This window comes from Oryctolagus cuniculus, chromosome 16 (assembly GCF_051225735.1).
Source record: "Oryctolagus cuniculus isolate XC-2025 breed Fujian yellow rabbit chromosome 16, ASM5122573v1, whole genome shotgun sequence".
NCBI lineage: Eukaryota > Metazoa > Chordata > Mammalia > Lagomorpha > Leporidae > Oryctolagus > Oryctolagus cuniculus.
Genome location: NC_142882.1, coordinates 68,189,566 through 68,214,828, shown reverse-complemented (window position 1 = coordinate 68,214,828; position 25,263 = coordinate 68,189,566). Strand labels below are relative to the sequence as shown.

At 40.7% G+C, this 25,263-nt stretch overlaps 1 long non-coding RNA gene and 1 pseudogene across 2 annotated transcripts in view; one reads left to right on the top strand and one right to left on the bottom strand.

Annotated features, from left to right (window-relative positions):
- LOC149121802 (uncharacterized) overlaps nucleotides 1-25,263 on the bottom strand; it is a 205,032-nt gene that overhangs the window by 147,565 nt on the left and 32,204 nt on the right. The window lies entirely within an intron of this gene.
- On the top strand, nucleotides 9,332-11,358 carry LOC100345244 (protein SET-like; annotated as a pseudogene).

Sequence of the window (25,263 nt, the reverse complement as noted above, 5' to 3'; positions counted from 1 at the left end):
TTTATTCTTCATAGCAGCCATCACTGTTGAGTATTAAGTGGTTCACTTGCACATCTGTTCACTGTCTAGCTCAAACCGTAATAGAAGTGCCACTGGGATAAAGATTTTTAATACGTTGTATTTAATAACTGCATAGGACATGGGACGTACTTAGGAAAATGTAGTGAATAAATGAAAGACTCTTTGTGGTAACTGTAGCAGAACAGGGATTATTCTTCCCATCTTCTAAGCAAGAATCCTGAGTTTTGAGGGGTTTACATGTATCTTATCGTTCCAGGTCATATGGCTAGTTGGTAGAAGTGCCTGGATTCAGTCCTAGGTGTCCACAATTCCAGAAACTGGGCACTTACTCACACTGGCATAAGTGACTCTCAAAATCACAGAAAGTTATTGACCTGACATCCCAGAAAGAATGTGTAGAACAAATAAAGCAGAGGCATAGAGGAACTCATAGGTATTTTCAATCATTGTGGAAATAAGAAGAATTATGAAGTATCTTGAAGAGTGAGACCAGAGAAGTAAGAGGAAGCCAGCAAGGGAACTATACTCAAGCAACAGAAGAAGAGCCTGCCCCAACAAGGCACTGGCCAGCGGGGCCACAGACAGCTTACATTTCCAGGAAGGAGTACTCTGAAAAGTTTGGGCATCTCTGTGGCGTGATGAAGGCCTTAGGGAGTGAGAGACAAGGTTTCCTGAGAGCAGTGGAGCACTGGATACCATGGTGAGCACCTTGTCTGTGATATAAGGGACAGAAGCCAGCCTGTGCATGAGTCCTTAAGGGAGAGTGCCAAGGGTGGCCACAGTGTCCATGAATTTTCCATGATAAAAAAGAAGAAAACATAATGACGATTAGTAAGAAGAAAGGAGAAAAGATTCCTTTATTAAGATGAAGAGGGTCCAGTTTTTACTTCATGCAGAATAAAAAATGTGTGCATATATGGAATATTGGGTGTGTGCATGTATGTGGGGTGTATACATGTGTGCTTGCGTATTTAGAGAGCAAATGAATAAATACAAACCTAACCCTGGCTGTGAAGGGGTTTTGCAAACTGTTGAATGCAAAGCAACCGTAAAACGTCATTACTTTCAGTTCAGGCACTTTGGGGACGATTCTGTCTTCAAAATACCCACCAACTGCTTCATGAGCCAGAGAGCCTTCCTGTGAGAAAGACTCATGTCACCCTTCTGTCATGGGGAGCTGTGTGTCCTACTGGATGGTTCATACCAATAATAAGTAGAGGGAGGGCACTGTGCATCACTTACCTATCTGCAAACGTGCTTGTGCCTGGAGGAGACTGAGAAGAGCCAACAGTATAGGCTCCCTCTGGCCTTACATCGGCCAGTTCCTCCCACACTGAGGTGCCAACATGTCTTTCCACTTCTAGCAAAAGGAGCGAGCAGAGATTGTCCTCTGCCCCATTCCAGGAATGGGATTGCCTGTGGACAGGACCAGCTACATAATTTACAAAACTTAGTGCAAAACAGAAAGGCGGGGGCCTGTTCAACTTTGATTATGGATCTTGAGGACATTCAAGCAAGCACAAGTGGGCCCTTATTAGCATAGAGTCCTATCCAAAGGCCCATGTTTGAGCCCCTGAGGCTATCTTACTGCCATCCAGGCCTCCAAAGGTGGCCTGTTAGACTTTTTAAGTTCTCAGCACATGCAAAAACAAGGCAGTTATGGGATACATGATTTAAAAACAAACAAAAAAAGAGGTCATTTTTCCCAAGGGACATATCCTCATGTGGCCATCTCTCATCTCTCTGGCAGACCCATTTCTCTTTCTTTGTGGGCTTCTCATCCTTGGTTTCAAAGTTCTGTCCTCAACTTTCTTTTCTCCCTACTTGACATATTCTTGAAGGAGTATTAGGGATTCGTTTACTTTCAATGCTGGGAACCTAGGCAGGAAATTTCCCTGGCTTACATATGCGGTGAGTTCCTGAAGATGTGAGCCTACTGCTATTATTTATATTTGATTTTATAGCCTCCCAGGGGTGTCTATTAAGTTTTCAAAGACTTTCCCACAGGTGACTGCAGAGCATCCCCAGTACTTTACTGACTACAGAACTCACAATCCCTGCTTCATAATTCGGGGGGCAGAAAACAACAACTTAACAAACATGTTTTGTTTTGTTTGTAAATTATCTAAATGGATGTGAGACAATTTAATCGTGTTTATTCCACTTAATGTGAATATTTACATGTTTTACTATAGAAAATTTAGTGTGTTTGAGTGCTTCTACCAGCTCCCAGTGGAGTGTTAAAAAATACACAGTGTATGCTCATATTACCTTGCTAAAAACATGACAAATCCTGAAGTCTGGCCCACACTGGTTATGGTTCAGGAACTGTGTTCTTATATTAATACTCGTTTTGGGAAGCAATTTGGACTAGTCCATGTATAATCTATTATCATTTGATTTGTACAAAAAAATCTCTGGGAATGTAATTAAATGGATATTTAAACCAACTTTTTCTTTTGTATTCAAATGAAGGCCAAAAACTAAGGTTGTATACTTCCCAGGTATTTATATTTCTTTGGAATTATTTGATGACTTATGTAATTTTAATATTTAAGTATTAAATGTTTAGCAACCAATTTCTCATAAATTTATTAGAGATTTATGAAGGTAGTAGTCTCACAAAATGCTACAATAAGATAATGTTATTTTAAAGATACGATAATACTACAATCAATATACACTTCTAACTTCACCCCAAACAAACAAAATGCAACCCTCAGATTTAATCTATACACTGAATCATTTAGGGACCAATGAGATATTTTATTTTCTATGAGACATTTTACACATGTGCCTGATGGTCAAGTATAGTTTTGTGGTTATTGAACACTGATCATATCTGTAAATTGTGCAAAGATATATATCCCTACTAAGTGGTGTTGGTTTGCTCTGTTATCTTTGTTTACCAGATGAACAAGCTGAGTCATAGGAGGAAAGAAAATATCTTACTTGATCTTTGAGTTACTGGGGCAAAGGGCAAGTAACTGCTTTATTTTTGTGTCATGGTCATTTTCTTCCTCTTCCTGTTCTTGTTTCTAGTGTTCTTGTTCTTGTTTTATTCTTGTTTTACTCCTCTTACGCCTCATTTATTAGTTGTTCAATGCTATTAACCCACTGTTTGCTGTTTTTTGACTTAGATTTTCTGTTGTCTTCATTGGCACTAAGCATGTTTCAGTTTCCAGAGCAAACATATATTTAATATCTTTGAAATTAATGATTATCTTCTTGGAGACAGAGTTAAAGACACTGAGAACTGGGTGAAGCATAGAATGGGTTATACTAGCCAGGCTAAGAAACCTGCTGCTCACTAGGGCCATACTATGGTAGTGCCTATAATAATGGTAGTGGCCATAATAATAAACATGACAAAAAGTAAGAGAGATTTAAAAAGCATTCCTGCAATTATGTATTTCATAAATCTCAATTTATGGGAGTGACTATTTACAGAACATAAGAGGGGCTAGTTCTGGACAGGTGGGAAAATGATCCAAATCTCAAATGAACTTCATTGACTTCACCATTATGTGGTGTTCCTTATAATTCGATAAGTTACAGTTGAATTTTCCCTTCAAAAAGACAGAGGCATGGAGATATTTAGTAGCATAACTATTACAGAAATGAAGCTAGTGGTACAGCCAGAATTAAATGTTAGGGCATCTGAGGATCCCATATCTGATATCCCCCACTTCAGCACATACAGGATGAATTGAGTCACCAGGGAAAACTCTGGGGGAGGGGACCCTAAAATAATTTTTTTTCCTGACTATGCTACATCTTATCTTGCTACGCTGTGGGTGACAGAGCCTGTCCTCATTATCTTATGCCCAGCCATGAGCCCTTGTGTAGGAGAAGTGAGAAAAGTGAAGTCTGTGGTGTGATTTTGATTGTCATGTGGGAAGAGGATGTAAACGGCTCCCTCCTCGTGGACGGGGATCTCACTGTGCAGGCCTTTAAAGATGGATCCAGGGCACGGCACTCTCTTCTCTGCTGACAGCTGAGAGCGCACCTCCTACTTCCTTGGCCACAAGCACACATTTTTAATAAGACATCAGCTGAGCAGCAGAATATTGGATCTGAGTTTCAGTTGCATTCTCCTTCCCGTAAGCTCTATCCTACCCTCGCTGTTGAAGAAAAGATCACTACCTTTGGGTTCACAAGGTAGCTTTATTGATAAGCAGCCTCCAAGTTTTATATAAAAACCCTGATGACAACATGGCCTTCTGCTTGGGATGCAAAATAAGGTGTCATTGTTCCTGGTGCCCAAGTCATCTTGACTCCAAGTCTTCATCCCACTGATCGGGAAAAGGCTCTCCCTCTGGACGTACCTTCCAAAGGCACTCTCATTGGAAGTAATCAGTAGAAATAATTACTCTGCAGAGGAAGAAACTGGGAAATTTGGTCATTTCCCTTAAGGGAGACTCCTTCTTTAATGCTGCTACCTTTGCATGGTATTGCCACTGAGACAGGAAGTCGATCATTCCAGGGCACAGCCAGAGCCCCAAGGCTTGAAGGTTGCAGATCCTACCTCCGAATCTAGGATATGGAGGGAACTGCTTCTCCTCTCAGGCTTATTCTCATTGGAGGTTGCTTCAAAATAAACCAGGCTCAAAGTCCAAGATAAAATTTTATGAATTTATGCTCATGCACAGACATTTCCTCCGGGATGTACCATGGTTTTCAGACATTGGTTCAAGAGGGCCCCTACAATCTGCTTTGCCATAAACCAGTCTACCTACCCATTCACAGCATAGGCCCTGACAATGATCCTGAATACAACTTTCCTGGAAGCTTCTCATTCATTCTGTTGGATTAATTCAGGGACACTATCAGATAGCCTCTAATAACTTAGCTTTGATTCTTTTCTTTCTAGATGACCCTTAATATGAATCTTGATACAAGTTGATGTGACAGAGGTAACGTTGTCCAGTGTTGTTCATCTATGGAAACTGTGCTGCAGCAGTTTCCCTTGCCAACAAGACCATGGTGTGCTGGTCTCTTATCACATATTTAACATGGCTACCTGTTTTTTCCTAAACAAAAAAGGAGTCTGCTATGTTGCAAAAACTGGGAATGACTAAGACGGCTTGATGTAGTTTCCTTTAAAAAAAAAAAGAAATGAAATGAATGAAATAAATAAGCAAATAAAAATATTTACACCACCAAACAGTACTGTTTTGAGCTATGTAGTCATCTCAATAGTAGAATTGCTGTTGAGAATGAAGACAGAGGAAATTTCTGATAGAAGTGATTTTTCATGTGTGAAAAAGCAGCTATCATCGATGTTTTGATTATGTCAAGGGCCAAAAACGAGTCCGTGGTATCTATTATAACCAGGAAGTTCAATGTTGAATAAAAACACTGCACCTCAGCCATACCAGGCCCAAATAATGCCTAACTGCTGGATGGCGAGAGGGACTCAAAGGCCACCTACCAGGACGTAAGTGGACTGGAGCCCAGAGCACCCCACGCACCTTTTCTGTGCACAAAGAGAAAGCTGGGCAGCCCAAATGCCACTCCCATTCAGGTAAGGTGGAATCTTACACAAGGCTATGTCCGAAGGTCAGATTCTAAGGCAAACATATACCAAGGTACTTCAAAAGTTTGTGGAAAATGGAATTAAAATACAAATTTTGGTGTAGAAAAATTTTTAATTCCATGCATGTGAGAGGTCTTTAAAACTTTTGTGGAAATACATTTTCTGAAAGAAACTATGCATGGATTTCATTATTTTGCACAAAAATAAGCATCCTTCAATCTCGTTTTCCCACAAAATGTTAAATTAACCTCTTAGATAATTAAATTATCTTCCAAAAAACCTCTCACAACCTACCCATAGGTTTAGAATGTACTGTTTTGTATGGGGCGGGTGTTTGGTACAGTGATTAAGTTGCCACTTGGGACATCCGCATCCCATATTGGAATGCCTGGGTTTGAGTCCAAGTTCCCTTCTCCATTCCAGCTTCCTGCTAACTAATGCCCTGAAAGACAGCAGATGATGCCTCAGGTAGTAGAGTCCTTGCCACCCTGTGGGAGACCTGAACTGAGATCCTGACTTCTGACTTGGGCCTGGCCTAACCCTGACTGTTGTGGACATTTGGTGAGCTATCTCTGTCTGTCTTTCTCTCTCTGTCTCTCTACGTATAAGATTAAATAAATAAGTGAGTAAGTAAGTAAGTAAATTTAAAAACAGATTGTATTTGCTTCTGGCTAAAACCCTAGAACTCTAGATTTATATCTTTTTCACCCATTCTTGGGCACACGCATTGACCAGAGTGATAGGTGAAATCACTCAGGTCGCATGAGTTAAATTTTCATATGATATGACTACAGTGTCATTGGGAAGAGGAGACCTGTACATATGAAGTCTTGAAAAAAACTGCCACACAGGGAGAGGCAGTTCTCAACAGGAAGTGCTTTGACATTGAACCAGGAAGAAAATTATCTGGTTTTCTCAATAAACTGCCTGAGATAAAGCCAAAATATTAAGGGTGCTGAAAAAGAGATTGACACAGTTCTTGAAAATGTTTTAAGTGTTTGCAAATCTTCAGGGGATCACACTAGTTTTCCTGTTGGACCAAGCATCCCTTGTCAGTCTCCTTGGCTCCTTCCTCCTTATCTTACTAACCTCTGAATATTGGGATCCTATTTGGTTTGGTCTTTGAGTGTGTTATTTCCTATGCAAACACTCACTCACTCAGTGATCACTTCCATTCCCATGACTGTATTTACTATAAATACACTGATGGTTCTGCATTTATATAAATAGTCCAGATCCACATACATAATTACCTAACATTTCCACTTTGATTTAATAAACATTGTAGGCAATGTGTCTAAAACCAAACTCTTGATTTCCTATTTCCATCATATTTCCTCTTCTTTAACATATCCATCCCATCTTTGTCAATGGTACCACCATCCGCTCAACTGCTCAGTTCAAAAACACAGATTCATCATTCACCATCTTTTTCCTCTCCAACACCATGTCTAATCCATCAGCAAGGCCCACTGTCTGGAAATTCAAAATAAAAGGGCAATCTGGAGTCTTTTCAGCATTTCTCTTGATACCACACTGGTGCTAGCCACTAATCTCTTTTGCTTGATCCTCTGCCATCCTTCCTTAACTGCTTGTCCTTCTTCTAATCTTGCCTCTCACAGATCATTCTTTTCACAATGCCCAGAGATGCCTTTTAAAGTTACAAATAATATCATGTGCCTCCCTTGTTCATAAGCTTCAAATAGTTTCCCATTGTGGTAAAAGAAAATCACAAGTCTCTTTATGGCTTTCAAAACCCTCTCTGATGTGACCCTTGCCTAAATCTTAAACTACATCTCCTGCTTTTAGGCCATTTTTTGACTAACCTCAAGTCACCTTGGCCTTTAATAGTTTCTAGAACCAAACCAAATTCTTCATGTCATCAGAAAGTTTTTATTTGCTGGTTCTTGAAGCCTGGAACTACCTCTGCAGTTTCAGCAGAATTAGCTTCAATCCTGAAAAGCTATACATAGAGAAGAGGGGAAAATGTAATTAAAACAGCTAACCAGGTCTTACTTCACACCTCAGATCCTTAGCGCCTGGACTCAAACCTATGTTGAGATGAAGAGAGAAGTCATTTAATCAAGTTTATGACTGAATCTTTAATTTAGATACGTTTTGATAAATAAAATATTATGGAATTTGTTCAAGGTGCTGTTAAATGGCACATGTGGAAAATATACTATAACATGATTGATTGAAGGTTAAGTTTGGTGGAAAGTCAAGAAAGAACTATAACTATTTTATTTTTTATAGTTCCTTCAGTTGACACTCCTTAACAAACCAGTCTCTGTGGTTTAGGGAGCACAACTTATGCATAATAGTATCAGAACCAACCATATTGCAAAATTTGTTTTGGTTCTAATAATATTTCAGTTAATTCTTTTTCTAAATAATGTATCTGGGATGTGTTACAAGAATATTATACCCCTATTGGTTACTACCATGTATGAGGCAATGAAAAAAGTCTCAAAATGCAACTCTTGTGTTCCTTTATGTAACAAAACAAAACAAAGCAAAAGAAAAGAAAATAAAGCTGGCTTTCAATTGATGGACGTGAGAATTAGAAGCAAAAACAACATAAGAGTGGAGAACTCCTATAAAAGGGCCTGTTTATCTCATGTAATGAGATAGCTTATCGTATGTGTATTTCTAATCTATGCACAAGAAAAATATTTCTTTACAGAATAAAGGCACTTTATTAAGGATCATGCAATAGTAAATGAACCTGCTGTCTTGAGTCAATAGCAATTAAGAAGCAGAACAAGTGGAAAGTAGAATTTTTTACTAAAAATTATTTACTACAAGGAATGTCAGATTCAAAATGAGAATTAGAGATATATAGCTCTAATGTGTAGCTCAGTACTCTGAGACAAAGCAGAGTCGAAAAACAAGTTTATATCTTAAAAATAACTACAGGATAGAAAATAAAATCTTGGGCCAGCGCCGTGGCACACTACGTTAATCCTCTGCCTGCGGCACCAGCATCCCATATGGGCGCTGGTTCTAGTCCCGGTTGCTCCTCTTCCTGTCCAGCTCTATGCTGTGGCCTGGGAGGGCAGTGGAAGATGGCCCAAGTGCTTGGGCCCCTACACCCACAAGGGAGACCAGGTCGAAGTACCTGGCTCCTGGCTTCGGATCGGCGCAGCTCTGGCCGTTGTGGCCATTTGGAGAGTGAACCAACAGAAGGAAGACCTTTCTCTCTCTCTCTCTCTCTCACTGTCTGAAACTCTACCTGTCAAATAAATAAATAAAAAAAAATCTTGAAAAAAAAAAAAGAAAAGAAAGTCTAATGTAGATATAATTGTGAAGGATCTTTATGAATTAAAAAATAACTGTCACACAAAAATTGCTTGCAAATATAGGAAAAATTAGGAATTAAAATTCATTACCCATAAGGATAGGATAAATTGGTATGTATTTATTCACGTTATCTCAAAAAAAGAATATGTCTTATGTATATATGTCCATAAAATATTTAGAAAACACTGTGTAGTGTATTTGATACAAAACTTGAATAATTTTCAAGCAGTAGATATTGCACAAATTATTAGATCAAAATTCCATAAAGTTAGACAAAAATAAAAGTGCATTCTATTGAGTCTTAAGTCTCAATCACATTAATTTATTTGTGCTTTTGTTTAGTATTCAGTACAGGGAACTCAATATGCTGAACTATCATCCTTGTCCTTTATCTTAGTAATGGAGTCTCCAAATTTTAGGTGGCCAACCAGAATAGGCATTGATCTCCCACTTTCCCCCATAGGTGTTATTAAACATGTGACTACACTCAAGTCAATGAAATGCAAGTTGAGGTGGTGTGCACGAATCCTGGCAAGTGTCCTTCCAGAGCAGGGATGCACATTTCTTCATCACTGTCTTCTTCCCACCTGCTCAGCAGGGATTGGAGCGCAAGCATCTGGCTTAGCCTCTGGAACATCAGCAGCGGAAGGCTGAACAGCAGGCAGGGAATCCTGGCAAGCTGATGGGACGGAGGCCTTGCGTGACTTTGGTGAGGGAGCTCCTGATTAGTGGCAGAAACATGAAATCAAGCATCATGTGTGAGTTCCTTCTGCCTGGTGTTGGGGCTCAGAGTTTCCTGGAAGCATGGCCCCCAAACGCCCGTCTCGGGTCCTTCCTCCAATGAAGAAGCTGAGAGCAGCTGCTGGCCCGAGGCTGGCGGACACATTGGCCTCTCAGGGTTTGTTGATGGGAGAAAAAGAACTAGAAGCAACTGAACATGTTGATGAAGCACAAAATGAATAGACAGACTTAATGAATAAGCCAGGATGGAGATTTTGAAAGTAGGACAGAGATATAACAAACTCCTCCAACCATTTTTTCAGAAGAGGTCAGAACTCTTGCAAAAATCCCAGATTTGGGGGTAACAGCATTTGTCAAGTGTCTGCACTGCCTGGGGGGGAGGATAAAGAGGTGCTGCTTTATCTGACCAGAGTTGAAGTGACAGAACTTGAAGATATTAAATCAGGTTACAGGATAGAATTTTATTTTGATGAAAATCCTTACTCGAAAATAAAGTTCTCTCCAAAGAATTTTATCTGAACGAGAGTGGTGATCCATCTTCAAGTCCATTGAGATCGAGTTGAAATCTGAAAAGGACCTGATGACACGTTCAAGTCAAACGCAGAGTGAAGCCAGCAGGAAGAGGCAGCATGAGGAGCCAGAGAGTGTCTTCCCCTGGCTTACTGACCATTCTGATGCAGGTGCAGATGGGTTAGGAGAGGTCATCAAGGATGATACCTGGCTGAATCCATTTCAGCACTACCTGGTTCCTGATATGGAAAATGAATAAGGGGAAAGAGGAGAAGATGATGGTGATGATGATGATGAAAGATTGAAGACATTGATGAAGAAGGGGATGAGGATTAAAGGTAAGAAGATGAAGATGGTGATGAAGGGGAAGCAGAGGAGGATGAAGGAGAACTAGAAAACACTGATGGATTCCAACTTTTTTTAAATTTTCTCCAGTAGCTGTTGTCTTCTTATTTTTATTTTTTTCCATCTTGTGCTCAGTCTCCCAGTTTTTAAGGTCTCTTTTCTCTACACCATCGTTCTCAGCTTATTGTGGGGAAAATATCTGAAGCAGAATACAATGGGAAAAGAATCTCTACCCCCTTTCTGCTCCAAATTCATTTTTATCCCTTCTTGTCTCCACAAAAACTGTATGGAATCAACACCACCGTGCTCTGCAGGAAAAAGAAGCCCTCCTGCTCCCTTAGCTCTGCTGGAAGCTGGAGGGTGCCAGGCCCCTGTGTAGTAGTGCAGAGAATTCTAGCTTTTCTCCTCCTTTCTCTGTATATTGGGTTCAGAGATTACACTGTGTCTCTATGTGATTACGGACAGTTAGCATTTACCAACATGTGTCTGTCTACTTTCTCTTGTTTAAAAAAAGAAAAAAAAACTTAAAAAAACGGGGTTATAGAGGTCAGCAAAGGGTGGGTTTGAGATGTTTGGGTGGGTTAAGTGGGCATTTTGACAACATGGCTTCTCCTTTGGCATGATTAATTGTGATGTTTAACGGACATCCTTGCAGTTTAAGATGACACTTCTAAAAATAAAATTCTCTCCTAATGATGACTTGAGCCCTGCCACTCCATGGGAGAATCCACAGAAGCTGTAGAACCTTATTTGAAATTGACATTCTTTATTGTAATTTTGTTCCTGTTTATTTTTGAATTTCCTTTTTGCTTCACTCGAAAAGAAAGATGCTTAGTCTTAAACATTAAAAGTGTACATGTTGCTTTGATACAATAAAACTAAACGTGTACACACACAAAGCATTGTGTGGAAGTGTTGTGGTTTATGAAACACAGAAGCAAAGAGTGCAGGCTGCCCATTCAGGAAGCTTCCCAGTGAAGCACAGGAGGGTTGGGGCAGTGGTCTGTGGGAGAGTCAAGATTGGAAGAGGGTCATGCCTTTTCTGGCGAGGAGAGTAGCAACGGGGAGAGAACAGTGGAGAATCTGGAATGTGTCTGATATGAATCCAAGAGAGACTGACCTGTGGAGAATGAGGTAAAGAAAACGAGTAAATTGTTGGAGCAGAACCTAAGAAGGGATTTTGAAGGAGCAGATTCAAAAGGAAATGGGGAAAAGGGTAATCTCCCATGGAAGAAAGGATAAATGAATGGAAATAAAGACCAATTAAGAATTCATAATAAGGAAATTAAATATCCAGTAGCCTCAGTTTGTTTATGAAACAAGAGAAGCAAATCAAATCTTAAGGATGAGGTCAAGGTTCAACATATCCTTGAGGGATTGGACAAATACACGAACAGCAAATAAGAAAGAGAATTGCTGAGCATTCCTGAGGTCCCACCTGGAGGCAGCCGTAAGAATCTAGCATTAGCCAAAGCTAATGGACAAAGCAGTTGGACTTTCTTCAGCAGTTCTCCACAGCATAGAAATTAGAGTCCATCAGAACACATCACTAGGCTGCTACAAAATTGATAATTTGCAAGGTTTATCCAGCAAATCAAAGGGTTGGTGCAATAGAGCTTGTTGATGACAGTAGGGTTGCAATAATAAACCATGAAGTACAGACAAGTTAGGAAACAGCTGAAATGAGGAGGGACTAAGAGCCTGAGTACACAGAGATGAGGCAGGGAATTCAAGCTTGGTTATGTAGACGGAGGGTAGAGCAAGCATGAAGGCACTGTGGTGGGAAGGTGACTTGAGATCCACTCAGGGAAATGAAGACTGGGAGGTCAGAGCTAGAGTGGAGAGGCCGAGAGGAGGCTGCACAGGAAGTTAAAGCAGAGAGAAGGATAAGACGGGAGGGGACCAAAGCTGGGCTGGAATGCCTCGTCCAAGTGGAAGTTGAAATCACCCACAGTTTGGGAAGCAAAAGGTTTAAAGATGAAAACTAATCCAAGAATCCAAGTCGAAACTTACTCCAGAAGCCATAACTATAAAGCAAACATTAATAGCATGGAGACATGCAGTCACTGGAAATACGGGAACAGGCCAAGAAGCTGAAGAGACACTTCTGGTCACTATCACTCAGGATTCTAACAAGTGCAAAATCCACACCATGTGCACAATAGGTCCATTTTAAAATAATTCTCAGGAAAAAACTTATTACTCCCAGGTCACTGTGAGTGAGATGTTTTGAGTTCCTGCCATTACTATTATTTTCCTCATTATAATAACATTTTAGCAGTTGGGACAGAATTATGCAAGCTCTCTGGGCTATTGATTTTTTACCTTTTTCTTATTCCAGTAGAGGGCACTCAAAGCTCAAATAAATGCATGGAATCATTTTTTTTGCCAACAATTGTTTTATATAATTAAAACTCATTTTTAAATGAAAAAGGAGAAATTCAGATTTAATAAGATTTAATTGCTAGCCATGCATGTAAATTTCACTAAATGAGATGGGATCCTACAAGTGACTAAATGAGGATATACCTCCCCAGACACGCTTCTTTCATTTTTACTCAGTACACACTGGAAGTAGACAGCAAATTCTCTTGTCTAAGAAGCCAGGTGAGCTTTCTAAACACCAAGTCTACAATAGGCAATTAATCCCCAGATTCCATTTTCATTCCCAGCTGGACTTCTTTGAGAAAGGTTTTCAATAAATTGGAAATAATCCTGCGCACTACTGAACGAGCACCCTGCAAAGAAAAAGTCTGTGAGAGAGCTAACAGGGCAGAAATGACTTTAAGACTGGAAAAACCAGTGTACAGCACATGGATGAGGTCACTAACACCAAGACTGCCACCGCTGTGAACAGCCCACAGGAAGTCCTAAGGAAAGATTCAAGAAGATCCTGCATGTTGGAGAGCTGTGAGAAGGCAAGTATTGTTAGTACTTGAGGGAAGACTATTTTCCAAGCACAAGATTAACTTTATGTGGCTTTGGTTGCCAATTTGGCAGGATTTCAGTAGCAGACGTGAACAGTGGTAACACTGCTGTCATCCTTTCATCAAAGTTTCTCCTAGAGGAGGTAGGCCCTGGGGTCAAATGATTCTGCAGCTATCATCTTTGCCATGTCAGGGCTGCCATGATCCAAACACAGCAGCTTTTCCAAATACAGAAGATGTTTTCGCTTGGCTTTACTTCTTATGTCGGAGTAACGATTATTTTCGGAGAGAGAAGAGGAATGGGAATGGTGCCCAGCAGCCTTCAATGACGGTGATCTATCATATGAATCAGCTTCTTAGGTAGAGTTCAGGCTGCTAAAGGGAAGAAGAGGAACCTCTCCAAAAAAGTCTTTTTGGCAGGATGGTGGCCCTGGCATTACAGAGAATATGTTATGACTTATTTATAACAGAATTTTTTTGAAAGCACTTGTTGCAAGACTAGGAAACTTTACAGTTTAAACAACTCCTCGTATCTGCCTCCCATACCAGGAGACCAGGAGACCCACAGTCCTCCTTGCACTCATAAACAGTCCTGTCACCTTTGGAATGCCTTAGTGCTGGGGTTGTCCAGTCGAATCACAGAGGCACCAACTTCCCCATGCTCGAATGCAAAGTCTGAGAAGCAGAATGGAATGTTTAAAAAGCACTTTTCCTTTTACCTAATAACATGGCAGTGCAAGATAAAGGGTTTAGAATTTAAGACCCTGAGTGTGTCCAAACATCAATAATGAAAATCAAACAACTTTAAGACGGTGGGTTAAGTATAGAATCTATATTCACAGCCTGGTGTAACTGTTCAGCAGGTCTAGCCGTGCCATATATTGTTGGAAGATAAGGCAGTAGCTTAAAGTTCTTTTTGTCAGCTCTCCCACATCGGTTTGATTTATGGTTGCAGAAAATAAATTACAAGGTTGAGCTTAGTTTCTAACCCTCTGGCTAAAAATTTCTCATTACCTGATTAAGCAACTTAAATATTTTATTTAAAATACAATCAGTAATCGTAAGAAAATCATTCAAATGAAAGTGAATGCAAATGACCTTTAAATGAACAAGAAATTCCTTATATGATAATATGTAGAGTGACAAACACAAAGTGGTCTGCTCATCTACAATTTGGGCATGCCACTTTTCCCCCTGTGCGTTTGAGTTACTCCTTCTGTACCTCAACCCAATCGTCTCTAGCTTCTGTGCCTGTAGGGATAGTGTTTATATACGTGGGAAATATTCTTCAGCAAGCACCAAAAGACCCAGTTGACAGTGTTTCATAAATGAAGGTGTGTGTGCTCTTACCTAACAGGAAGTCTGGGTGCTGAGTAATTCCAGGGAAGTTCACTCACAGCCCAATTATGTAGGATGTCCTGCAATCGTCCTGGCTTTTCCTTCTTCAAAGTCACCAGATGGCCATTCTCAACATCGCTTCCTCACCCAGGAACGTTCAGAGCCAGGATAATAGGTATTTTTGTTATTTCCATTTTCATAAAGGCAAGGAAAACTTTTCCAGAAATTCTAGACTTTACCTCACTGACCAGAATTGTACAATGTGTCAATCCTTTGGTGAATCATTAGTCTCGCAACTAGAATTATAGTTAGCTTGGATCAATAAACATTTGCCCACCGCAACAGGAGAGAGTTCCAGACTGCTCAGGAATATATGGTGAGTATGAACACAGTTGGGGTTGGGTGAGGAGGTGGTGGGAGCTAGCAGCTGTTAGGTAGGTGACCAACAGCGTCTATCTTTCCCTCTCAATCCATATTTGTGTGTAAACAAGTACACAACACTCACCCACTCATACCCAAAATAGCAAATATATTTAATCCAACTGAAAATTGTTATATTTGTATATCCAGTCTGGTAAGTATCCACTTTAGAACATACTTGCAATTGGTTCAAAGCACGTAGGTATACGACAAAGGCTGCACACCTTAAATTCCTCCAGCAGAGTCTCCTAAACTTACTTTCATTTAATTGAATCATAATCCCCATAACTAACGACATTCTACAATATAGATTATGGTGAAAGCTGCCCCATCATTATAGCTGGAGCCAGACACTTAATAAGCCATAGTGGGCAGGCAGAAAGAGTGTAACATTGCTTCTGAAACTCATCATGATCAAATTGTAAATTTCATATTGTCAGATTTTTCTACCCCTATGGTTGGATATAGTCTTCGGAAAAGACCCAGAAACTTCCCTTCACTGTGTATTGTCGCCATCTTTGTACCCCAGGGGGCGTCTTCAATTCAAGATGGGCTAGCCCGTGTCCGTACGATGCTCTCTGCTTTCCTTCCCTTCAGGTGGATGTCGCATAGATGAAGCTGCAATAATTTATGACTATGAGAGAAGTCCTGTGGCTCCTATTCTTCATTCTTTAACTTCTGGCTTCACTGCGAGTGTCTAAAATCCCTCCTGGAGATGAAAATCTGTGCTAGTGAGGTGGTGTTCATCCTCATTATGGTCCAGCTGAGCTGGGGTGGAAATTTGGAAGTACGGGAGATTTTTCACAATGGAAAAGCAAGTGAGTTTGTATATTAGAAGAGCACCGAGGCCCAAAATACCAGAAGGTGAATCAGGATGTTCTCAACTGTCAGAGGAGCAGGGCAGAGGCGGATGTCAGTTGGGAAATGTATCTAAAAATTCATAGCCAGGACAGCGTGAGCGAGAGAAAGCACACCACAAGCAAGAGAACAAACAGAGAGAAGGGCAACTGTGCAACTGATGGACGTGTGGGTCAGCTAGTCTGGCTTAACCAGGAGCAGTTTGGATAAAAATAGTCTTCCAAGTTATTTGCATCATCACATTATTGGGGTTTTAAAGTTGACAGTGATGAAAATAAGAAAAAAATTCTAATTTTTTTTAAATTGAAAGTGGTTGCTTTGAAATCCAAAGCTATAAAGGCTGGCGCCCTGGCTCACTAGGCTAATCCTCCGCCTTGCGGCGCCGGCACACCGGGTTCTAGTCCCCGTCGGGGTGCCGGATTCTGTCCCGGTTGCCCCTCTTCCAGGCCAGCTCTCCGCTGTGCCCAGGGAGTGCAGTGGAGGATGGCCCAAGTCCTTGGGCCCTGCACGCCATGGGAGACCAGGAGAAGCACCTGGCTCCTGCTATCGGATCAGTGCGGTGCGCTGGCCATGGCGGCCATTGGAGGGTGAACCAACGGCAAAGGAAGACCTTTCTCTCTGTCTCTCTCTCTCTCACTGTCTAACTCTGCCTGTCAAAAAAAAAGAAAAAAATCTAAAGCTATTTATTCTCAGAGTAATCTGAAGTTCTGTCAATTCTCTTATTGTTATATATTAATCTCATTTTATTCAAAATTCTTTCTAGATTTGGGTCATTATTCACATGCAATTAAATGTATCTTCAGGAAAAAAAATGAGCTGAGGTGGAATTTGTTGTGTCTGCTTCCCTGTTATTATTTTTAAAGATTTTATTTATTTATTTGAGAGGTAGAGTTACCAACAGTGAGAGGGAGAGACAAGAGATGCTGGTTCACTCCCCAAATGGCTGCAACGGCTGGAGATGAGCCAATCTGAAACCAGAAGCTTCTTCTGGGTGTCCCATGCAGGTGCAGGGGTTCAAGCGCTTGGACCATCTTCTACTGCTTTCCCAGATCATAGCAGAGAGCTGGATTGAAAGAGGAGCAACCAGGACTAGAACAGGTGCCCTCATGGGATGCCGGCTCTTCAAGCGGAGCATTATCCTACTGTGCCACAGCACTGGCTCCTGTTTCTCTGTTATTAATATAGATTCATCTCAAAGAAATAGCCTGAGGACACTATGTATATATATTTGGGTTCTGATGAAAATTTAGTTTATAGAGTTACACTGTGTAGAGCAATTAAAGCTGTAATTTTCTTGTATGTACCAATATTGAAAAGTCAGACAGTTTTCAAAATATATGTCTGTCTGTGTTTCTGTCTCTGTCTCTATCTTGATCTCAGTTATGAAATTTTTGACATCACGAGATATAAAACTTGACTAGTAGTAACTGAATCAAGTAGAGGCTTACATCTCCCAGTTAATGCTATTTTCAGGCACAGTGCAAGAAAATCTCTTTTTTTTTTTTTTCATCTTTTTGATCTTCCATTCTCAGCATGAAAGCTATTGCTTCAATATCCAAAGATGGCTGTTCCAGCTCCAAACACCTCATCTGTGTTCAAGGCAGGAGAAAAGAAAATTACTGGCACCATCTTCCCTTTAGTAAGGAAGTAATGAACTTCATTGGCCAGAATGGAATCGTATCATCATTGTTTACTACAATAAAATAACTGAAAAATGTGTATTTAATTTTTTTCTGCCTTTATAGGAGGCTGGACCAGGAGGAATAGGAGTGGGAATGAATTTGGAATAAATCAACCAACAATGAATTCCCCATTCTGCTACAATAAAGGCCCAACACAGGGAAGCTATTAAAATCTAAAGGCAAGATCTTGTTTGTTTGTTTTAACTTGAGCACTTTTATAGGGTTTTCTTATTTAAATGAAACTTTGCCTGGCATTTCCTAACAGCCCCTGAAAAACAGTAGAAGTCTGCAGCTTCAGTGACTATGTTAAGGAATAATCTGAGGGCTTATAAGCAGCAAGTTAAAAATTAATATATTTACTTATTTGCCTTCTTGTTTTTCTTTGCTTATCCTATTTTTTCATAAAAGGATTTCAGGAGACTTACAAATGCGGACACAAAATTACTACAAAGTAGTATGAGTTAAAATTGGAGCAAAAGAAGTGTAGGGATAAAAACAAATTGGAAGTAGAGTGTGGCTAGGAATGCACTCCATGTTGACATAAACATGTATTGCAGGTGAGCCCCAAATTTGTCTTTCATCTTTTTATAAGTCAAAAAGGGAAACCATGACAGGTTAAATACCTAGTTCATAGGGCATGTAAGATCAAAACACAACAACTGTTTGAAGGAAGAACACAAAAGAGGGTCCTCAATCCATCTATTTCATTTGCTTGCCTAACTTCCCTTTCTCATCTTTTGCTTCATGTTTCTTCCAAAGGAAGCTCTCCCAAGATTCCTTTGGTTGCCATGGAAATGAACTCCTCCTGGGTACTTGATCACAGTCAGTGGGGAAGGAGGAGTCCACCCAGGGACGGCTTCCTGCTTCCCTCCCAATTTAAATCCCTGTCTTACTGTGTATTCTCTACTACTGGTGGGTCACTAGGAGTGTTTCTTCAGTGCTCCTCCTGTTAAGGGGAGTTTTATAATTACTATGCAGTAAACAAACAGTTTTGATTTATTTCTTTTCTTGGGTTAAATAAGAGACATATTTATTGAGAACTTATAAGGTGTCAAGTGCTGCCCTTGCCTTCCCATAGCTCATTAAATCTTTCTACTGGCAAGGAAGGAGTCACATATTGCAGTTGAGTTAAATTATTTGCCCAAGATTGGAGCTATTCAATGACAGAACCGGGGTTTGAGCTTGGATCTCACTCAGACATCCAGATCCCTCCCACTGTACCACTTTAAAGGAACTGTATTTATATATAAAGCTGAAGTCTACTGTCAGAATTGGACATCTGGAACTGGAGCTGTGGTGTAGCAGGTAAATCTGCCGCCTGCACTGCCGACATCTCATATGGGCTCTAGTTCGAGTCCTGGCTGCTCTACTTCCGATCCAGCTCTCTGCTATGTCCTGGGAAAGCAGTAGAGGATAGCCCAACTCCTTGAGTTCCTGCACCCACATAGGAGACCTGGAAGAAGCCCCTGGCTCCTGGCTTCGGATCGGCACAGCTCCAGCCCTTGCTGCCATTGGGGGAGTGACCAGCATATGGAAGACCCTCCCCCCCCCCTTTTTCTCTGTCTCTACCTCTGCCTTTCTGTAACTCTGCCTTTCAAATAAATAAATAAATCTTAAAAAAAAAAAAAAAGAATTGGACATCTGAGGTTAGGTTATTCTCTCTTATTCCCTCTGCTCCCCAACCAATTTCTTGGAAAGCTGTACTAAGATATTCTGGATTTGGGATTTGAAAGCTTGCTTATGATTTCTTATTCTTTTACCTAGTAGTTGCATGCCCATGGGTAATTCACCGAAGGCTTCTGAAGCCTAGGTTACTCATTTGTGAAGTGGGCGCAATGATTTTGACACCACTTGTTACATGGTAATCATGATGTGAAGGAGGGATTGGTGTCAAATGCATCCTAGATGCTATTTTTTTTTTTTTTTTTGGTAAGTGCTTTGGAAAAATCGTGAGTTTTAGTCACATTCAGTGCATGATGTTTTTTATCTGTTACTGTGACCTCAAGATGTTGCAATACAGAGAATCCTGACTCTTTGGTTTTCAGCCCTGGGGCACTTTGTAAGGAAAAACTGGCCATCCTGTGTCAGTGACCACTGATCCCACAAGAACTTAGTACAGTGTTTTAAAAAATTGCTGTAAATGTCTACCTTCTCCTTAAGTGAAAAGGAGGTTGCCTCATGTACTCAGAGCAGGATTCCTAGCAACGGTCACCAGAGTTAGTGTAGATCAATAGGAGTATAGTGAATTTTAATGCTGGAACTATTTTCATGTTGACGAGTCATTTAGCCAACTCTTCAAACCTACAGGAGTGAATTTTCATAGCAGATACCTGTATTAGCTGCCACTGGGGTTGTTACTTTTGGAAGGGAGGGAGGGTGAGGTAAATCAGTGGTTTTTGAATTTGGCTCAGTGAGAGGAAGACAAGATTATGTCTATTTCTTGGTATTGTGTGAGTATAATGCAGGAAATCTGATTTTCAGGGCATAAATTCATAGGAAAAGGTGCCTTGTATTTCTTTTTTTTTATTTTTTGACAGGCAGAGTGGACAGTGAGAGAGAGAGAAACAGAGAGAAAAGTCTTCCTTTTTCCGTTGGTTCACCCCTCAATGGCCAGGTGTTTCTCCTGGTCTCCCACGTGGGTGCAGGGCCCAAGCACTTGGGCCATCCTCCACTGCACTCCCGGGTCACAGCAGAGAGCTGGCCTGGAAGAGGGGCAACCGGGACAGAATCGGGCGCCCCGACCGGGACTAGAACCCGGGGTGCTGGCGCCACAGGCGGAGGATTAGCCTATTGAGTCACGGCACCATGCCTTGTATTTCTTCAGTTCACTAAGCAATGTAAACCAGTGGCAAGTGGAGCCTCTGTGATTTTTTTCCTCCCATTCCGAGGTTTGCTAGGTCTGGGGGTCTACTCTCTGGTTGGTGTCCAGGCTCCCGCCTGGGAGCTCGCACCTCTTCTCTTCCCATGGGCTGCCCAACTCATGGCACTCTCTCCTCTGCGGCTGCTCAGAGAGCCACCATTGCCATTCCCAACTCGGGAAGTCTCCAAGATGAAGATGAACAAAGTCTTGACTTTCTTCTCTTCAAATGGGACAAAGAGAATGAGAGGGAGAAGAAATGCAAACCAATATTAAAACAAGTTGTAGTCACCAAACTATCACCAGGAGAAACCCTAACTATATCAACTTACCAACTAACAGGATAGCATTCTGCCTGATAACAGAGAGCAGCTATTCAGAATTGAATCTCCCTTTCATAACAGAAAAAATGTACAATACCTATAAATAGTTTTAGCCAGTAGATACTTCTTCACTCACTGTTTTACAGATGAAAGAAAAGATATAAAGTCCAAGTTTATACCCCAGTCCAGTGGCAGTGCTAGATCTAAGTATATCCAGGGGCAGAATCATTCAGTCAACCACCTTGATACACTGGTTGAGTGTGCTTTTGTGGGTGCGTACCATGTGTATGTGACAGCCACTTTGCTGAGTACTCTACAGGTGTCCTCTCTTTTCATCCTACAGCATCTGCTTATGTAGAGATTGCTACTCCATCTTACATATGAGGCAGAGGAAGAACTTGATGAACTAATTCTTCATTCATTTCTTCAACTGTGAACTTGTTTATTTCCAGAATGCCATTGTAATTGTTCTGCCAGATATTACCAGTGATGCTCTAGATGGAAAAGTGGGGTGCACCATTTCCATCATTGTCCACTCTTGCCCTGTGGCTGCTGTCACTCACTGTGTGCTCCCTCCCAGCCTCTCCTCTGGATGGCCTTCCCTTGTCCCTCTGCTCTTCTTGATAGACACAGATTCCCTCTGAGCAATTGCATCGCTCTTTGGTTTGAGCTGAGAGGGTTAGTGATTCTACGTTGCTCTCTGGCTCCACCTTTCCTCTGAACCTCGGACTCATACAGACACCAGTGACTGATTTTTCCTTTTCAGGTGTCCTTTAAGCACCTCCTGCTCAATGTGCTAAAATGAAAATCATTCCCCCCAACCAAAGTAGCTGTTGCTTCAAAATTTTAATATCATTATTTGTCATCCAATCCCCCAAGAATTAACCCTGAACTATTTTCTCTTTCCCACACCAAATGCAGTCAGTAACCACATAATAGCTATTTGTTTTCTCAATATTTCTCTGGTCTAGCATCTCGTTCCTTTAAAAAAAAAAAAGCACTAGGATAATAAAATATGACATTGTGAGTTCTGGCCCAGGTTCTAGCACAATGAAAATCTTCAACAAATTTTAGCTATTATGTCTTGATGAATATATACACAATAACAGTGACCATCACCAACAATAGCAACACATTGTGGTACCACAGACACAACTGTTAATTAATCAGCTGTTGGATCATTGGGTTAATGCGCCTATTGTTTCCTTCTTTCTTCCAGGTTTTCAATATTTTTCCTCTGTTTTAAGAGACATCTTCAACTTGACCTTCCACCCTTTCTTTTTCTTTGTTTAACTTGTCTTTTTAATTTAAAAAAGCATTTGTATTGTTCTCTGTCTCCTTTCTGTCTTTGCATTAAGTTTTCTTCTAAAATATTTCTAAGGACACTTTTTAAGTAAAAGTCGGTTGCTCTCCTGTGCCCTGACATACTTCTGCTTTCCAGATCACCAGGGTTTTTTTGTTTGTTTGTTTGTTTATTCATCTTTCACACCTTGGTGACTTGAGGTTGCCCTTCCACATTCAGGATGGAGAATGTCCATCATCCTACCGGGCCTGTTAATTACCTGAGCTGCTATGGATGCTCCGGGTTGTAGTCTTTGTAGGGCTGTTTTCTGTCCATTTTCTGCTTATGGTAAGAAACCTGTGCATGTGGCTTTGTTACATTTAATTCTCTGTCTATAACTCTGGTCCCAACAACAGTGTGTGGCGCATCCAGAAGAACCCCCAACAAGATCTCCTTGCTGTGGAAGACCGACCTTGCAGTGTTGCAGCTGACAGGATTGGTAGCAGAATCTAAAGAAAGCACTAACCTAGTCCTAGGGGGAAAAAGGAAGAATTTCTTTGAAAACTGGTCAAGCTTTCAAGCTAATTTTTCTTTTTTTTATCTTTTTTTTTTATAGAAACTTACTAAAATGAACAGAAAGAGACTGATCTGAAATATTCTTTGCATCAAGAAAGAAAAGATGTGGCCCCTGACTCCATGATGTAACTGAAATCCTAGGACACATCTCTTAATTCACTACATCCTGGTGTCTTTAAAGGCCGTAAATCTCATCCATTGCTTGTTTCCCAGGTTTCTATGGGAATTTAAGTAAATAGCTTATAAGCTATTCAATCACCTTAGAAACAACATGTTTTACAAATACCCATCACCAACCTTCACTCTTAAATCCATAATTGTACCATAGAATGTGTCTATACATAATATTTAATAGCTCTGTGTAACTATATATCTTGTTAATTTGACATGTTGGAGAATGTGTTTCTCGATTAATTGAAATTCTAATCTTCTCATCTTAAGACTCTATCCATGTTGTCTTTCCACAGCCTTCTGTTTGCTTCTGTAGTTTCAAGTCTGTCTGATTTTTTGTTGATCTCAAAGTTAGCTTGTTGCCATCCTTTTATTTTCATCATGGATGTTATAAGCTCTGTTTTCTTTTTTCTTTTCTTTATTTGTTCTTTGTTCTTCATAATTCAAAAACTCAGCATAGTGGGATGATATAGGTACATTTTGTTGTTTCCTGAAACATGTTTAGCACTTTGCAGTCTGAACGCTCTTTCAACTCAGGAAATTTTCTTACAATTAGTGTGCTTTCCTCTACAAATTCCTACTTTGGCTTTCTGTTTAATAACACCATATCTTCCCTCTTCAAATATTCATCACAGTATCTTTCTTCAGTATTAAATTTTATACCGTATCCATCTTCTCATGTGAAACCTCTAGTGCAGATTTTTTAATTCTGCAACTGCAATATTATTGTCTTTTCAATCCAGTTTTGTCTCACTTTGCCCCTTTTTTCTTCCATTATTTCTTTCTATATAAATCTAGTGCTTTTCAGACCACGTTTTTTAAAGATTTATTTTATTTATTTGAAAGACAGAATTGCAGAGAGAGGTAGAGACAGAGAGAGAGAGAGAAGTCTTCCACCCATTGGTTCACTCCCCAGAAGGCTGCAATGGCCAGAGCTGTGCAGATCCGAAGCCAGGAGCTTCTTCCGGGTCTCCCATGTGGGTGCAAAGGCCCAAGGACTTGGGCTATCTTCTACTGCCATCCCAGGTCATGGCAGAGAGCTGGATTTGAAGAGGAGCAGCCAGGACTAGAACCAGCGCCAATATGGGATGCCAGCGCTTCAGACCAGGGCTTTAACCTGCTATGCCACAGCGCTGGCCCAGACCACTTTTTCTTAGACTATTTCAAGATAATAACCTTATAAATGGTTCTATTAATACATAATTTAATTTTTAGAAACTTTATTTTGGAACCTGGGAGGCAGAAGGAAAGAGAGAGAGTATGCTCCTGTCTGCTCATTCACCCCACTTCTCCAACAAATGCCTGCAAAGGCAGGGCCTAAGCCAAGGCCGCACTCCAGCTAGGTCTGTCACATGGGTGGCATGATCCCATTTACTTGACCATCACTGCTACCTCTCAGGGTCCATATCACCAGGAAACTGCAGCCAAGAGCCTGAGTTAGGGGTAAAACTCAGGCACTGCAATATGGTATGTGACATGGGATAGTTGGCTGCCAATAAATAATTTTAGAAATGACATAAAATATCATAGGCACTTTTCTCTTTCAACTGCATAGCTTATGTTGGCCTATGCTTCTTTCCTTTCATCTTTCTTGGCTGAAATGAGAGTTTTTCATACTTGATGCTGGCAATTAGAGAACACAGGTTCTTTGGCTCTGTTCTCTGACTCCTGTAATCTGGTAAAATACCCTGCGAGGAAGGTAATGAGTAACTCCCAGAATCTGGCAGGCAATCTCAGGGTTGCCACTGATTCTTTGATTTTTTTGTACCAATGGTGTCCATGAAAACCTACAATTCCCAAGGTCCATATTTATAGAGAAACTTCCATTCTTAACCCTGCAGGAGGCCTTTCCCAAGGGGATGATTAGTATTTCCAGGGTTCACTGTGTCAGTATCTGTCCTCTTGTTTTCTGGAAATGACGCTCCCAAGATTCATGGGGACCTGTGGAATGAGTAGAACATAGGGGAGAGAAGAAAAAAGGGCAGTGTTCTAGCCCCTTTGGAAAGTCTCTCGTATGCAGTAAATGAGAGAGTGTATGTTTAGTTTAGCCTGGGATCAAAAATTGGGGAGGGGTAAAGTGTTTTCCTTTGTTCTTTCTGGTGAAAAGTGCTGTTTTACTTTATGAGTCAATGCTTAGTTTTACTAACTAAGCCTCAGGATATCAGAAAATATCTGATAAAATGGTGTCCCTAATTCTTGGTTGAATTGTCCATCCGTATTGGAGGTAACTCAATATATTCCATTTTCCATCTGTGATGCAGGTCTAAGGAGGAACAAGTGTCTATGCAAGACTTTTGTAGTCTTCTTTCAACCAGTTTCCCCCTTCTAATGTACAATAAGACTCCAGACAAGAACAGAAGCCCCTCTTGA